Here is a 15,558-nt window from a genome sequence, read left to right as displayed (position 1 = left end):
CCCTAATGAGCTCCCCGCCCACCCCGCACTGCCTGACGCCAGCTTGTGCCGAGGTTCCTGCTGGGAAGCGGCCCTAGGCTGGCTTCCTCCTGAGAGTTGGTGATTCATTTACTTTTTAGCTATTTCATATTCCTTCTGTCTTCAGAGGCAGGAGGATTGTGACGCGACCGTTCCAGAGGCTCAGGGCTTTGTCCCTGGCCCCCGCACCAGTGAACAGCCCTGGCGACCGCAGATTCGAGCCCGGCTCACCGCCCTGGCCCCACGGATGGCCCAGGGCCTTCTCCGCTGCCCAGCCTCCCTTCTCTTACTTCCCCTGGGTGCTGGAGTTTCTACCACTTTATTCACATTCCCGCTGAAATATCCTCCTAGGAACCAGTTTTTCCATAAAGTCCCCCCATCCCAAGAAGAGGCTTCTCCTGGAAGCCACTGTGGACCCAGGACTGTCCCTGCACTGGGGGCCCCTGGGGGCCTGCCTTCCTTGAGTCTGTAGACCCACCGTGTGTGGCCTGAGCCCCCCACCCAAGAGCTGCTCTATGACTCGGGGTGGGGAGGGAGGTGTGGGACCAGCCTCAGCCTTTCCCTCTGCGTCTCCCTGGAGCCGCCGAGGGAGCCGGGCACCCAGCTCCCGCTCAGCCCTCACGTGAAGCTGGCCTCCCACGGTCCTCCACGAGCACTGGGGGGACGGTTCTGTGTCTGTCGCTTCTCTCATTTACACATTCCCTCTCTAGGGCAAACAGGACTGCCCGCATCTCCACACACCCTGCGCGGGTGTCGTACCACTTGCTAAGACCCTGAGATGCCGGCGAGGGTTGGGCGCCATCACTGATGAAGTGCGGTGGGGTAGGAGTCTGGGGGGCTGGGAAAGGGGTAGGAGCCCGAGAAGCTGCGCCTCCTGCTCACGTGATGCGGGCACCTGGCCTTGGAGCGGCGACCACAGGACAGCCCTGAAGGCCCACCGGGAGACGCTGACGGGGGAAGCGTGCAAAGCTCTGGGACACCCTGGCTCGAGCTCAGAGACAGGGAAAGTCAGGTTCTCAGGAACACAGCCCCCTCAGCAAGGCCTTGCAGGCCTCACATCGGCTCCCTCCTCCCCTCCGGTGCCTGCTCCCATCACTGCCTGCTCATGCCCAGCCGCCCACCCACACTGCGGCTCAGCCATCCCCGCGTGTACCAGCCACAGCTCTCGCTCTGTATCAAAGACCTGGACACTGGGGCCTTGCTGACCCTGCAGGCACCACCCCTCCCCGAGCAGCTGGGTCCTAGAGACAGTAAACAGCTCAGCCGCGAGCACGCCTCCCTGTGCAAACCGGCCAACCCAGAGCCCACCACCCACACCTCCTCAATGGGCTCCCAGCCTTTGGGCCACCGTCCACCTGTCCTCTCCACCCTGGGCAGGTTGCACGCAATGGGGACGGGCCCTGTGCCCTGGAGCCTGCGGGGAAGATCCAGACCAGCCAGTCCTCAGCTGCCCACCCCGCTTTGTCCACTCCTCCCGCAGAAACCTCAGTGAGGTCTCTGGTCTGTACTGCCCCTCCCTCCCTCTGCCTCCAGCCGCCTGGGGGTCTCCCCGTGCGGCCCTGCCTGGCATTGCGTGCCCCCTCCTCTCGGGAACTGTGAGTAACAAACGATCTTTCCAGGCAGACATCTCCTGACCCCTGACTTCACTCTACCCAAATAATAATAAAATTTATATTTTAAAACAACTGGGGGCCATGTGCCTGTCACTCTGCTATTTTCTCTGCTTGGAGTGTCCTGCTCCCCATCAAACTACAATAAGTTCACCTCCTACATGGAGCCGTCCCTGATTATCCCACTCTGTTACCCATTTTATTTCCAAGGCTGTCTTGGCAACGCTTTTTTTTTTTTTTTTTCCCCCATAACAGTTCTCACAAGCCTCATTTTATTATTACATCTCAATCATTCCTCCTACCCCCTCCCCCAGTTGTGGGTTTCTAGAGGTGGGGACTGAAAGCTTTCCATCTTTGTAATCTAGTATGTGGCATGAGTCTGGAGACCAATGTGACAGGAGGGGCTCAATACGTGTTTGCTGGATGAATGGATGACTGGAAGAAGCAAATAGAAAACCTAATGACGGGAAAAGTGAAACGTATAAGCAAATCTAAAATCCCAACAAGAGAATCAGGATGGAAGAATCTGAGCGGTTCTCAAAAAGAACAGGAAAACATAACTCCCGTAAAATTTAATTCAGTTTGACAGGGGTGATTTATACGGACGTTGACCTCTATTTCTTGAAAGAGACATTTGTCATAAAGCGCTTCCCTCGGTTGTACTTGAGTTGTCCCTTAGACTGCAGTATCGCCTTCTCCTGTGGTATGTTAAAAAGTCCCCTAATAGGGGGAACTAAAAGCACTTGATAGACTTAACGAACAAAAAAGCCACTTCAAACCACTCATCTTGTACAGTCTTCCCACACAAGTCGAGAAATAAGAGGAAAGTCATCACAAGGGTGTTATTATGGACAATCAAGCAAACAATAAACACTGTGAAATATCCACGTGTGCACGTCATTGTCGCCCATCCCCGCGCATGTACGCGCTCGGGCAGAGGCGTCACACCGGAACCCAGCTGTCCCCATCTCGGCAACTCTACCTGATGGCCGAGCCACTCCTGAAGGAGCCGTCAGTGATGACGGCCCTCGTATGCACACGTGACAGACCGCTCAGGAAAAATGCTGCTCTTTTCCTTCCTATTATGAGAAAGAAACTCCACCACAGTGAAGGCTTAGACAACTGAAACCTTGACAGCCCCTTGTCGGAAGGGCGGCAGACGGCACTGACACCACCCATGACGAGGGAAGGAGGAGATAAAATCAGCGATTAGAAATCCCCAACTCCAGAGCTCGAGGTGATGAGACGAAGAACATCTGACCTGTGACCCTGCCAGAGACAGAACACGCCGTGGGAGGTGGCAGGCAGCCAGGTGGACGGATACACGGGCAAAGGATGGACAGTCTCCTGGGGGCGGGCACTGGGAGCGGCCGGATGTAGCCTGGTCCTGGTTCCATGTGCATAGACTCCCCCACGAGCTCCTGGACGCTCTGGACGCTCAGCTGACTCAAGCCAGGCCGGCTTCTGGCCGCGGGAGCCGCTCCTCCCGACCAGCACCCCTCCGCCCCCGCCAGGGACGCGGGCCACCCCGGGTCTCTGACTGGAGACCACGGAAGTCCAGCACCTCCCGAGCCGAGCGTCAGCAGGACGCTGCCCTCGGGTCGGCAGGTGGGCCTGGCCTGGCCTGGCAGCTGGCTTGACGGCAGTACTTTCCGGGCCGAGCCGTGCACTCTGCACAGCCCATCCCAGGAGCACTCCCAGGGCAAGGACAGTCCTTCCTTGGACCCACGCTGCCGTAGGCCGCTCTCTTTGAGTCCAAACACTTGCCTTGACTTGCACAGTTTTCTCATCTGCTTGTGTTTATTAAGTGCTCAGTACATACAAGCTGGCATGGAGGCTCTCAACGCGGTGTCCTTCTCCCAGCATTATCCTGAGGTAGCCAAGCCCCCGAGGCCACAGGACTCGTCCAGCTTTCTCTGGGGAAGCGTGTCGGCCAGCAGGAGAGGAAACAAAGCCTGGATCCCGTCCTCGGGGGGGTGGTAGCGGGAGACAGAGCCTCCGTCCACCCCCCGACCTTCTCTGCGGAAGGAACGTGCGTCTCCACCTGCCAGCCCTGTGCCCTGCCGACTGCCTCGGGCCTCTGCAGGCACCCTGCCCGGGGGCCCCGGGCACCTGCCCTCCACCCCAGCTTCTCTTTAGTTACCGAGACCAGCGCTCAGAGGCCATGCTGTGTTTTATGAGCATATAACGCTCCCCGAAACTGTTCCCGTTGAGAGAATGGCTACTATTATGCACAAATACACACTAAGTGAGCTTTTTTTTTCTTTCCTCTTTCCGATGGAAACAGTTTTTATCTGCACCCAGGAGCTACCACCAGCATCTTCATGGCAGAAAACCATGCTCAGAGCAGGCTTGGGAGCAGCTGGGGTGACTCTGGCTATTAGAGCTCAGCCCACGGCTGTGATGGGGGTTGGGTGCAGGGGCTCCGGGCGGGTGGGCAGGCGGGCGCGGGAGCAGGGAAAACACGTGCCGTCTGCAGTCTCTCCTCTCCTGGTGTGCCGTGAAAATGTGGGAAGAGAGGCTGTGCTCACTCTCCAGTCAAAGGTTACTAATTAAGTGAAGCATTATCAGGGCCAGAGTTACCTGGGAAAACGGCTGTTTACAATATTATTAACCCACATCTGGGCATCAGCTTATTTCAGGGCCTTTCAAGGGGGCTCCTCCCCCTTGATGATGACCCCAATGATGAGGGTCTTTGATTCCACAGTTCGCTGGCAACAACCCCAAGGACGCAACCTTCTCAGCACACTTAAAAGCGGTCAGAATTCAAAAGAAACTTCTGCAAAGATATGGATCAGAGGAAGAAGAGCAGAGGCTATCCCATCATGAAGCATTTGGCGTAGCCTGGTCCTTGCTCCCAGAGGCTGCCCGGCTGCCCTCTGCCCTCCCTGGCCAGCGGCCGTGGTCCCTGTGGGGTGGGCCAGGATGCCACCCCCTCTGTGGACCTCCACAGCCACGTGAGTGGACTCAGGCCTCCTTCCTCAGCCAGCACCCTGAGCAAGCCTCTATAAATCACCCCCCTGCTTTCCACACAATGAATCGCTAAGTGGCCCGCGTGTCCCCGAGTCTCATTACTCCGGGGATCCCAGCCCGCAGCCAGGCACAGGGCAGGAGGCGGTGACCGCTTCTTGGATGAGCGGCCGGGTGAGTGCAGAGAGCAGCTGCCTGGGCTTGACCCGCATCCATGTGAAGGGAATGAGGTGTGGAATGTTTCAGAAGGCTTCATATACCCCACTCATGGTCTCCAGGGCCCCAGTGTGCTGAGTTTAGGAAGTGTGGAGCCTGCCTGGGCCAAGGAATGTGCCCAGGCATTCTCAGAGGAATAGCGGGGGTGCACCGAGGCTTCCTGGGGGGCAGTGTGACGTGGACACGGGCTCCCCCTGCCCTGAGGCACTGACGGGCTTCTCAGAGGAGACTCCGCTCGTAAAGTCTCTTGTGTCCACAGAACACGGAGCCATGCACTTCCAGGATATGCAAACATGCCCACACGTCCCGACGCTCCAGCAGCCCGCGAGACGGCTGCTGTCAGTCCTGCTCTGCAGCAAAAGCACCTGAGCAGACGACTCACCAAGAGCTGCCCAGCCAGGAGGGTGGAGCGGGGGCTCCAGGCCCAGCCTCTCTGGTCCCGAAGCCTGTGCTGACAGCCTCTGCATCACCAACAGGGTCGTTCTCCACACCATGTGTCCTCGGGGGCCTTGTCCGCGGGCCCTCCCCCGGGGTGAGTCGGAGGGCGATACGTGGAAGGTGATGACGGCCAGGAAGGCGGTACTGATACAGGAGAGGGGTGAAGGGGTCTCTCGAAAGGTCTCAGAGGCTGCGGGTCTGTTCACTCTCCGGACGGGGCCATGTGTGTATTAGCAGATGAGCGGGGTGGGTCGGAGTGCATTCTGCCTTCAGTCTGAGATAACTGAACACAGGCCTAGCAATGAAGGGCCTTCCAAGACCTTAAAGAGATGCCTATTCCTTCATTACTCTTATTTTTTTTTCCCACTGTGCTGGGTCTTTGCTGCTGCACGGCTTTCTCTAGTTGTGGCGAGTGGGGCTACTCTCTAGATGTGGTGTGTGAACTTTGCGCTGTGGCGGCTTCTCTCGTTGTAGGGCATGGGCTCTAGAGCACGGTCTTGGCCCACAGGCTTGGCTGCTCCACAGCATGTGGGATCTTCCCGGATCAGGGATCAAACCCATGTCTCCTGCATTGGCAGGCAGATTCTTTGCCACTGAGCCACCAGGGAAGCCCCTTCACTGAGTTTTGAATGGACCTCGTGCTGTAGCATGCCTTTGAGGCTACTTAGGAGCAGTTCATAAATAAATGCAGGATTCGTTTGCCCCAGAGTGGACATCCATGCTAATCTTCGCCACATCATTGTGAGATTTTCTTGGGATAACTTAGTATATGAATGAAAACCAGTTCTGACTAATTTGATCAACAGGATGGATGAGCACAGCACACACCTGTGGCCGTCTGCTGACAGAGTCAGTGCAGAGGATTGAGGAGAGTGGTGTCTCGTCCGCCAGGCAGGAGGGGCGTCACAGAGGCCGAGTGTGTGTCAGCTCTAGGATGGGGGTGGCTCAGGGCGCCCCAGGCACCAAGTGATGAAATGTCAACACTTATCCTCCAGTCTCCTCTTGGCCAGGAAAAGTCTGTAATCCTTACCCCTGTGGGTTGGATCCAAGTTTCTTTTTATAGATGAACATTTACTCGCTAGGAACATTGAAACACAAATGGTTCAGATAACGAGTTTCAAGGGAAAACATTTCCTTTCTGGTTTTGAAGTTCCAACCGTCTGTACTACCAGAATTTTCAGACTTGCTGAGTTAATATTAAAATATTTTAGACAAACTATTTTGGAGGGACTTCCAGTTCTGAAGATTCGGCAGACAGATAACCTCCCACCCGAGAGCCAGAGCAGAGCTGGACAGAGTGTAAGAGACACATGAGCGATGCACAGCTGAGCGTATGGGGGAGAAAGGTATGTGCCTGGAGGCCAACAGAGTGGGAAGTGAGGCAGCAGGCAAACTGGCCGTGAAGTCTAAGCAAGTGCTGACTGTAGGAAAAGATGCCAATAGGCATCACAGATACAGGAAAAAAGGTGGGACTGAAATGCTGGGCACAGGTATGACTCCATTGGAATTAAGAATTTTAGAATCTTGTATCACTGGGAGGAAGAGAGACATAATGGCTAACTTTAGATTTTGATAGCTTAAGTTTGCAAGCCAAAGTTTTCAGGCCTGCCTTCACTCTTCCTTCCAGAAGCACAGTGCAAAGGAGCCCAGTCAGGAAGGTGGGCAGAGAAAGTGTCCAAGCAGGGTGGTCATCTCAGAGGATCAGCCACACACGGGGGATTCAGCAAGGAAGTAAATAGAATGAGAGCACCCGGGGAAAAGTCAGGCTGGCGTCAGTGTGGGAGTGGATGAGTGAAGGATGGTGCTGAACTGTGTGCATCCCTGGTGGCTCAGACCATAGGGAATCCGCCTGCAATGTGGGAGGCCTGGGCTTCATCCCTGGGTCGGGAAGAGCCCCCGGAGAAGGGAATGGCTGCCCACTCCAGTATTATTGCTTGGAGAATCCCATGGACAGAGGAGCTTGGCAGGCTACAGTCCATGGGGTGGCAAAGAGTTGAACACGACTGAGCTACTAACACTCACACACGTGCGCACGCGCGCGCGCACACACACACACACACACACACACACAGTGAACTGTATTTGGAGGTGCTGCTGTGAGCCAGCATGTCTCAGCTTATGTAGACAGACACACAGACCCGGGGGCAGACCTGTGAGCAGGGTCTGGGAGAAGTGACACCCCAGGAGCCGTGAGCACATCCAGTGCCCAGGTCTTGGTTTCTAAATACCACTCTCTGCAGAAAAGATCCAAAGTTCCTCAGAGAAATGGCTGAGAAAGAAGAGGAAGGAGTGAGATGAGCTAGACCATCTTGTGCCAGAAAGTAAGGAGGGCCTTGGAATAACCAGAACTTGTGAAAAGGACACAGAAGCCAGCTGGAGGGAGAGCCTCCCGCACTGACATAAGTAATGATCGAAACGGATTATAATCTGTCATGTAAAATAGGAACCCACGAGTCCACACTGAGGTAAGCAAACAAGTGAGATGAGAAAGCTTAAAAAAAAAAGCAAAACAATAAAAGTCCAGTCAATAAATGCAGAAGAAATGATTGAATTAGAAAGGTCACAATTGGGCGCCTCATTATACTAGTTAATTCTAGCAAGACCTAATCAGGGAATGATTCTCTAGGAGGTGAGTGGAACGGAGAATGAGACTTTCACACAATCTGGAAGCATCTCCCACAGAATACTCACTCATTGTGCAGGGGAGAGAATCGGGTGAGCAAAACCAGCCCCACCACAGACGGGCCTTTCCACGTCTCACTAGCACAGCAGGATGCAGTGCCAAGCGGCAGCACCACGTTGGTGACATTCTGAGCAAAGATGCATAATCTGGGTCTAATCATGAAGAAATACATGGATCCAAATTGAGGGATATTCTAGGAAATGAACGGCCTGTGATCTTTGACATTGTCAAAGTCAAGAAAGGCGAGGAATGACCGAGGAACTAGTACAGGTGACGGGGAAGGACAGACAGGACAGCCAGGTGTGACGCGCGGTCCTGGGCTGGAGCTTTTTGCTACTGAGGACATTTAGGGACAACTGACAAAACTCAGATGGAGTGTTTGGGTGAGTGGAGGGTTGTTTCTTTGTGGTATTCTAGCAACTTTTATGCAGTTTTGAAATATTTTCAAGGTGAAAGGTAAACATGAATTCAGGGCAGTGCCAAACTTTTAAGAAGCGGCTACAGGCTGACGGTGCGCTAGCGGTGAGCACTCTGAGCTGTGGACCTGCCCCACTGGGGCTGCTCTGAGACGCTGGGTGCAGCCTGGGGAAGCGGCAGGGAGCCCACCTGGATCGTCCTCCTTAGGGAACCGGAGCCTCAGAACCTCCAGGCAGAGACCTGAGAAGAGGCTGGATCACTGACACAGCCCCTCCAGGCCCCGCACAGGGGCCTCCAAGACAGGACCCGAGCAGGAGACATGGTAGCTCTTAATCTGCTGTGTCACCCGGGGGACCTACGTCATCTTGTTTATGTACAAATGGGAAGGTGCCTGGACCTCAGACCTGGAGATGCTCATGAACTGATTTGTGTGTGTCTGGGTGGGTGGGGTGTCTGGGTGCTAAAATCTGCCCACCCGCTAATACACAGCTGGGATGGAGAACCCCAGGAATCTTAGGAAGATGATCTCCAGGTTCCTGTCTGTGCTGGCGAGGTTGGGGTGTCAGCACCCCTGCCCCTCACCTCCCCCTTCAGAGCAATCACAACATTATTTATGAAAACTGGTAAGAAAGTAAACTTGATTTTCAGAGCCAAACCAACAGCCAGAAAAGGCCAAGTTCACTTATGAACATGGATACAAAAATCTTAAACTCAAATTGAATCAAACACTATAAACATCAAATTGTGTTTATCTCAGAAACACTGGGACTAGCGAACATTAGAACATCAACCTAAATCATCTTACCAACAGACAAAAGATGAAAAAACACGAACAACTTGATAGATGCAAGACATAGTTTGACAAAATTACACTTCTTTATGATTTTTTTTTTAATCCCAAAATTCCCCAAAGCAACTCCTAGCAAAGCAGGATTAGAAAAGAATTGTCTTAACCCAATATAAGTTAGCTGTAAAAACAAAATACCAAAAATTCCCCACAAAACCAACCATAAATGTTGTAAATGTCAGGCTTGATAATAAAACCTTAACCGAATTTCTTTAAAGTTAGTAATAAAACAAAGGTTGTTCTATCACTGCTGTGATTCAATATGATACCGGGGGATCCAGACCGTCCATTGAGAACAATAAATAAAAAGAAACAAAAAACAGAAAGAAAGGATATGAAGGTTTCAAAGGAAGAAATAAAACTCTCAGTGGTAGCAGGTGACGTGACTTCTTTACAGAAACGACCGAAGAATTAACAAACTAACGAGAGATTCTGGGAGCTTTGGGCCGTGACGCCCTGACGCTGGGCTGGCCTATGATACCGCTGTAGCCTCAGGTGGGCACCGGGGGCCAGGCAGCTCGGGCCGCCTCCGTTCCTGGGCTGAGCTGTGCAATTCAGTCCCTCTGGTCTTGTCTGCAGGAAGGGGTCACAGTGACCTCCTCATAGTCAGTATGAGGATTAAATGAGTGAATGTGGAAAAGCGCTTAGAACACATTTGTTTTGTCGCTCAGTCACGTCTGACTCTTTGCGACCCCATGGACTGTAGCCCGTCAGCCTCCTCTGTCCACGGAGTTCTCCAGGCAAGAATACTGGAGTGGGTTGCCATATCGTCCTCCAGGGGATCTTCCCGACCCAGGGATCAAACCCACAGCTCCTGCGTTACAGGCAGATTCTTTACCATCTGAGCCATCAGGAAAGCCCACGAATACTGGGGTGGGTAGCCTATTCCTTTTCCAGGGGATCTTTCCAACCCACCCAGGAATCAAACCAGGATCTCCTGCATTGCAGGCCGATTCTTCACCAGCTGAGCTACCAGGGAAGCCCAAGAACACATGAGAGTTGATTAAATTAAAAAAATAAAATTCCCAAATCAACTGTGATCCTACAGGCCAGCAACAGTCAGAAAAAGCCATTTCGGATGCACTGCTGAGTCACTTCAGTCGTGTCCGACTCTGTGTGACCCTAGAGACGGCAGCCCACCAGGCTCCCCCGTCCCTGGGATTCTCCAGGCAAGAACACTGGAGTGGGTTGCCATTTCCTCCTCCAATGCATGAAAGTCAAAAGTTGAAGTGCAAGACGCCCATCAACCCTCATGCCGGCCTTGCGATGGCATGCTGACCCTGTTTATAGGTGAGGACCCTGAGGCTGGCACAGGAGTTAAACATGCCCAGGACCCCGGAGCTGGGAAAGGGGGCAGGAGAAGGGGGCCAGGGCGGCTGGTACAAAATCCACATTCTTCCTATCATGGCTTTCGGGGCACACTGATTTCCCCCCAGCTGCCCTGCCTTTTGAGGAGCAGAGTGAAGGTAAGAAGAGAGAGCCCAGTGCTTTTCCTAAGAAGAAAACACCTGATGAAAATAGACGTATCATGGAAAGACGTGCTGTGTTCGTGGATAGCAAGACTCGACGTCATGAGACGTGAGGAAGGTGAGAAAAACGCCACCTAAGTCAGGCAGTGCGTGTGCGGGCGTGTGCGCGTGTGTGGGCGTGTGCGCGCCTGCGTGTGTGTGATGGTGGGGGTGGTGAAGACCTTACCACACACTGAAACACATTTTGAAGTCTTGCTAATTAAACAATGTGCAGCTACTTCATGAACAGCCAGACTAATAGAACAGAATAAAAATTTCAGAAACAGACCCACGTGCTCATGGGAATTTAATGCTACAAATGAGGAGGGGGGAGAAATGGACTTCTTAATAGACGGCTTTGAGACAATTACACAGCTACTTGCAAAATCATAAAATATGGATTCATATCATTCATATAAAAGAACAAATTCCAAATGGATGGAGACCTAAATGCAAACGTGAAATCACAGAAGTGGTGGTAAAAACTGGGTGAATTCCTTTATGATCTGAGAATGAGGAAAGCTGTTCTATCTAAGACCTCTATGCTCAAATGCTTGCAAGAAAAGACTGATAAATTAAACTTCAATTTTTTTTGGCATGGCAAAAAATTCTATACATAGTTGACAGAAATGCAACATGTACGACCTGCAGCAGAAAGCTTTGGTAATGTCTAGAAAGTTTACACTCCCTGTTGGTCCTGAAATCCCATTCCTAGGGATGGAGCCGAGACTCAGCCGCATAAACACAGAAGGAGTGTGCGAAAGGCTGAGAGCAGACTTTAGGCGGAAGAAGGCCCCCTGCAAGCGTCTCCCCTAACCCGGAGGTCCGTGCCCTGAACCCTGGGGCTTGCAGGCAGGTCACCCCACATAGAGGGACTCTGCAGACGTGACTAAGGTTAAGAGCCTTGACATAGGGAGATTATCCTGGATTATCTGGGTGGGTCTAATCGACCCTGAAAATGCAAGAGAGAGGCGGGAGAGTGGGTCAGGGAGAGAGACGAAAGAGACAGTGGCAGCCTGAGAAGGACCTGTCCCCCCCCACCACTGGCTCTGCAGGTGGAAAAAGGGACGTGGGGACTCTTGGAGCTGGGGATAATGATGCCTGGCTCGGTCCCAGGACCTCAGCAAGTGGGCACTGCCAACAGCCTGGACAAGCGAGGGGAGCAGGGAGATGGTGGTCTCCCAGAGCTTCTGGACAGGAGCACAAGCTGCTCACACCACGGGGAATGGAGCCAATGTTTTATAATAACTGTAAGTGGAGTATCGCCTTTAAAAATCACAAATCACTATATTGTACGCCTGTAACTTATATAATATTGTACAGCTACTACACATCAATTTAAAAGAAGAGGAGCAGACTAGCAGGCATGAAATAAATAAGATAAAGGATTTAATGTACAGCACAGTGAATCTAGCCAATATCTTGTAATAACTTTAAATGGAGTATAATCTGTAAAAATTACTTTGGCCACCTGATGTGAAGAGCCAACTCACTGGAAGAGACCCTGATGCTGGGAGAGATTGAGGGCAGGAGGAGAAGGGGGCGGAAGAGGATGAGATGGTTGGAGGGCATCACCGACTCAATGGACATGAGTTTGAGGAAACTCGGGGAGATGGTGAAGGGCAGGGAGGCCTGGCATGCTGCGGTCCACAGAGTCGCAAAGAGTCGGACACGACTGAGCGACTGAACCACAAGACACAGCACAGTGAATGCAGACAATATCTCATAATAACTTTAAATGGAGTATAATCTGCAAAATAGTGTACAGCTGAAAGTCATATATATTGTAAATCAATGACACTTTACTCAAATTTTTTTTAATTGAAAAAAAAAAACCAAACAAACAAAATACTGCTCCAGCAATAACAGAAAGAGGGACCAGATGAACATAGAGAACAGAAGAGGTGCGTGTGGGTGAAGGGTGTGTGGGAGCACGTTCCATCTGGGCACGCTGAGAATGTTTTATATTAAAAACACAAGTATTAATAGGTCTGTTGTGGGAGAGAAGCATAACGTGCATGCACTTTACGTGCAGAGAGGTGCCACGTGCTCACCCATCACCTTCTCTCCATGGACAGAAGAAGGACCCCTCCCTGACCCGGAGCCCGTGACCGTCCTGGCGAGCGGGCCCCGGCAGCAGGAGCAGGCCGCGCCCAGGGCTGGCTCCGGGGGCGCAGGACGCAGGTCTCAAGCAGACCCAGCAGAGGTGGCATCTCCACTCCCGCCGCCCAGCCTGGCCTGATGCCCACCCTGAAGAGCGTCTGCCCTTTGTGCCCGGTGGTACTGCTGTCCAGGAACAGTAAGGACGGACTCCTGGCTTCTGTGCTTCTTGGAGCGTGTGCCTGGCTCTCTCTGGCCGACTCTGAGCCTCTGCTTTCCAGGAGGGACCACGGTTTTCCTCCTTTATTTTCGTTGATGTGTTTTCAAGCTTGCTTTTATTGTTTTGGTTTTCGTTTCCTGGGGATGTATTTTTTCAGTGATCCTTTCCTAAGTAATTAATTGTTCCAGCCACACTGATCGATCGGTTCTAACTAGCTGGCCCGCTGTCAGGATCCTGCAGAGGCTTCCAGAAATGGTTGGTTAATGAAAGTTTTGAAGACATAGATGAATCCGTGCCCTGATTTATGGCCAAGTTTTCAGGATCAAATTGTGTAGCAACAGAGCGCAAGCATAGTCATGAAAACCACCAGGGTCTTACTGCTGACATTAAGGGTCTGGAAACTTACGCTCTCGGAATGCGGCTTGGCATCAGCCTGCTCTGCTCTGGGTGGAACAAGGTGCCTAGGGGTGGGTGGGATCCACGGAGGCCGGTGGGACCCTCCCCTGGCGCATGAGCCCTGTGGGTCCTGCTCTCTTGCTATCATGCTCTCAGTCACATGCAAAGTCCTCCTAAGAAGGACCCCCGGGCTCCCCATGACCTGCCCCCAGCTCCTCCCTACACCCCGCACTCCAGCCGTCTGTCCCCCACAGAGAAAGCTCCTGTTCCTTTCCCAGCAACCTGAAAGTCCTTCCCCTGAGACAGAACCTTCCTCCCTGAGTGCACAAACGGCGTCTGTTTCTGCTCACTGCTGCGTTCCTCATGCCAGACTAGGGCCTGGAGATAAACACATGCTATAAACACTGTTGAGTAAATGCAGGTTCATCCGTTCAGACTGTACCAAACAACCATCTTAGTCTGTTCTGTTGCTCATTGTGATACAGAATTAAATGAAAAATCGCAACCAACGACACCATCAACTCGGTGGAACCTATACCAAACCACTGCTGAGCTTTACAGACTTGCTGGCATACCAAGCGCAGCACTTTCACAGCATCATCTCTTAGGAGCTGAAATAGCTCGACTGGGATTCCAGCACCTCCACTAGCTTGTTCGTAGTGATGCTTCTTAAGGCCCACTTGACTTCACATTCCAGGATGTCAGGCTCTAGGTGAGTGATCACACCATTGTGGTTATCTGGGTCATGAAGATCTTTTTTGTATAGTTCTACTATAGTTCAACTGTGTATTCTTGTCACCTCTTCTTAATATCTTCTGCTTCTGTTAGCTCCATACCATTTCTGTCCTTTATCGAGCCCATCTTTGCATGAAATGTTCCTTTGGTATCTCTAATTTTCTTGAGGAAATCTCTAGTCTTTCTCATTCTATTGTTTTCCTCTGTTTCTTTGCATTGATCACTGAAGAAGGCTTTCTTATCTCTCCTTGCTATTCCTTGGAACTCTGCATTCAGATGGGTATATCTTTCCATTTCTCCTTTCCCTTTGCTTCTCTTCTTTTCCCAGCTATTTGGAAGATCTCCTCAGATAACCGTTTTGCCTTTCTTTTTCTTGGGGACAGTCTTGATCACTGCCTCTTGGACTGGAAAAAGTCAGTTTTCATTCCAATCCCAAAGAAAGGCAATGCCAAAGAAAGTTCAAACTACTGCACAATTGCACTCATCTCACATGCTAGCAAAGTAATGCTCAAAATTCTCAAAGGGAGGCTTCAACAGTACTTGAACCGAGAATTTCCAGATGTTCAAGCTGGATTTAGAAAAGGCAGAGGAACCAGACATCAAATTGTCGACATCTGCTGGATCACAGAAAAAGCAAGAGAGTTCCAGAAAAACATCTACTTCTGCTTTATTGACTATGCCAAAGCCTTTGACTGTGTGGAAGGGACACAGTCACAACAAAATGTGGAAAATTCTTCAAGAGATGGGAGTACCAGACCCCCTGACCTGCTTCCTGAGAAACCTGTGTACAGTTCAAGAAGCAACAGTTAGAACTGGACATGGGAAAATGGACTGGTTTCAAATTGGGAAAGGAGTATATCAAGGTTGTATATTGTCACCATGCTTATTTAACTTAAATACAAAGGACATCATGTGAAATGCTTGGCTGCATGAAGCACAAGCTGGAATCAAGACTGCCGGGAGAAATATCAATACCCTCAGATATGCAGATGACACCACCCTTATGGCAGAAAGTGAAGAGGAACTAAAAAGCCTCTTGATGACAATGAAAGAGGGAAGTGAAAAAGCTCGCTTAAAACGCAACATTCGAAAAATGAAGATCATGGCATCTGGTCCCATCACTTCATGGGACATAGATGGGGAAACAGTGGAAACAGAGAGAGAGTTTATTTTCTTGGGCTCCAAAATCACTGCAGATGGTGACTGCAGCCATGAAATTAAAAGACACTTGTTCCTTGGAAGAAAAGCCATGACCAACCTAGACAGCATATTAAAAAGCAGAGACATTACTTTGCCTACAAAGGTCAGTATAATCAAAGCTTTTTCCATTCAGTTCAGTTCAGTTGCTCAGTCGTGTCGACTCTTTGTGACCCCATGGACTGCAGCACCCCAGGCCTCCC

General features: G+C 51.5%; 1 protein-coding gene across 3 annotated transcripts in view; it reads right to left on the bottom strand.

Annotated features, from left to right (window-relative positions):
* The window catches only part of SDK1 (sidekick cell adhesion molecule 1), a 628,823-nt gene that overhangs the window by 88,765 nt on the left and 524,500 nt on the right, over positions 1-15,558 (bottom strand). The window lies entirely within an intron of this gene.

This window comes from Bubalus bubalis, chromosome 24 (assembly GCF_019923935.1).
Source record: "Bubalus bubalis isolate 160015118507 breed Murrah chromosome 24, NDDB_SH_1, whole genome shotgun sequence".
Classification (NCBI taxonomy): domain Eukaryota; kingdom Metazoa; phylum Chordata; class Mammalia; order Artiodactyla; family Bovidae; genus Bubalus; species Bubalus bubalis.
Note: the sequence above shows the minus strand (reverse complement) of the source record. Positions and strands in the feature narration are given on the sequence as shown.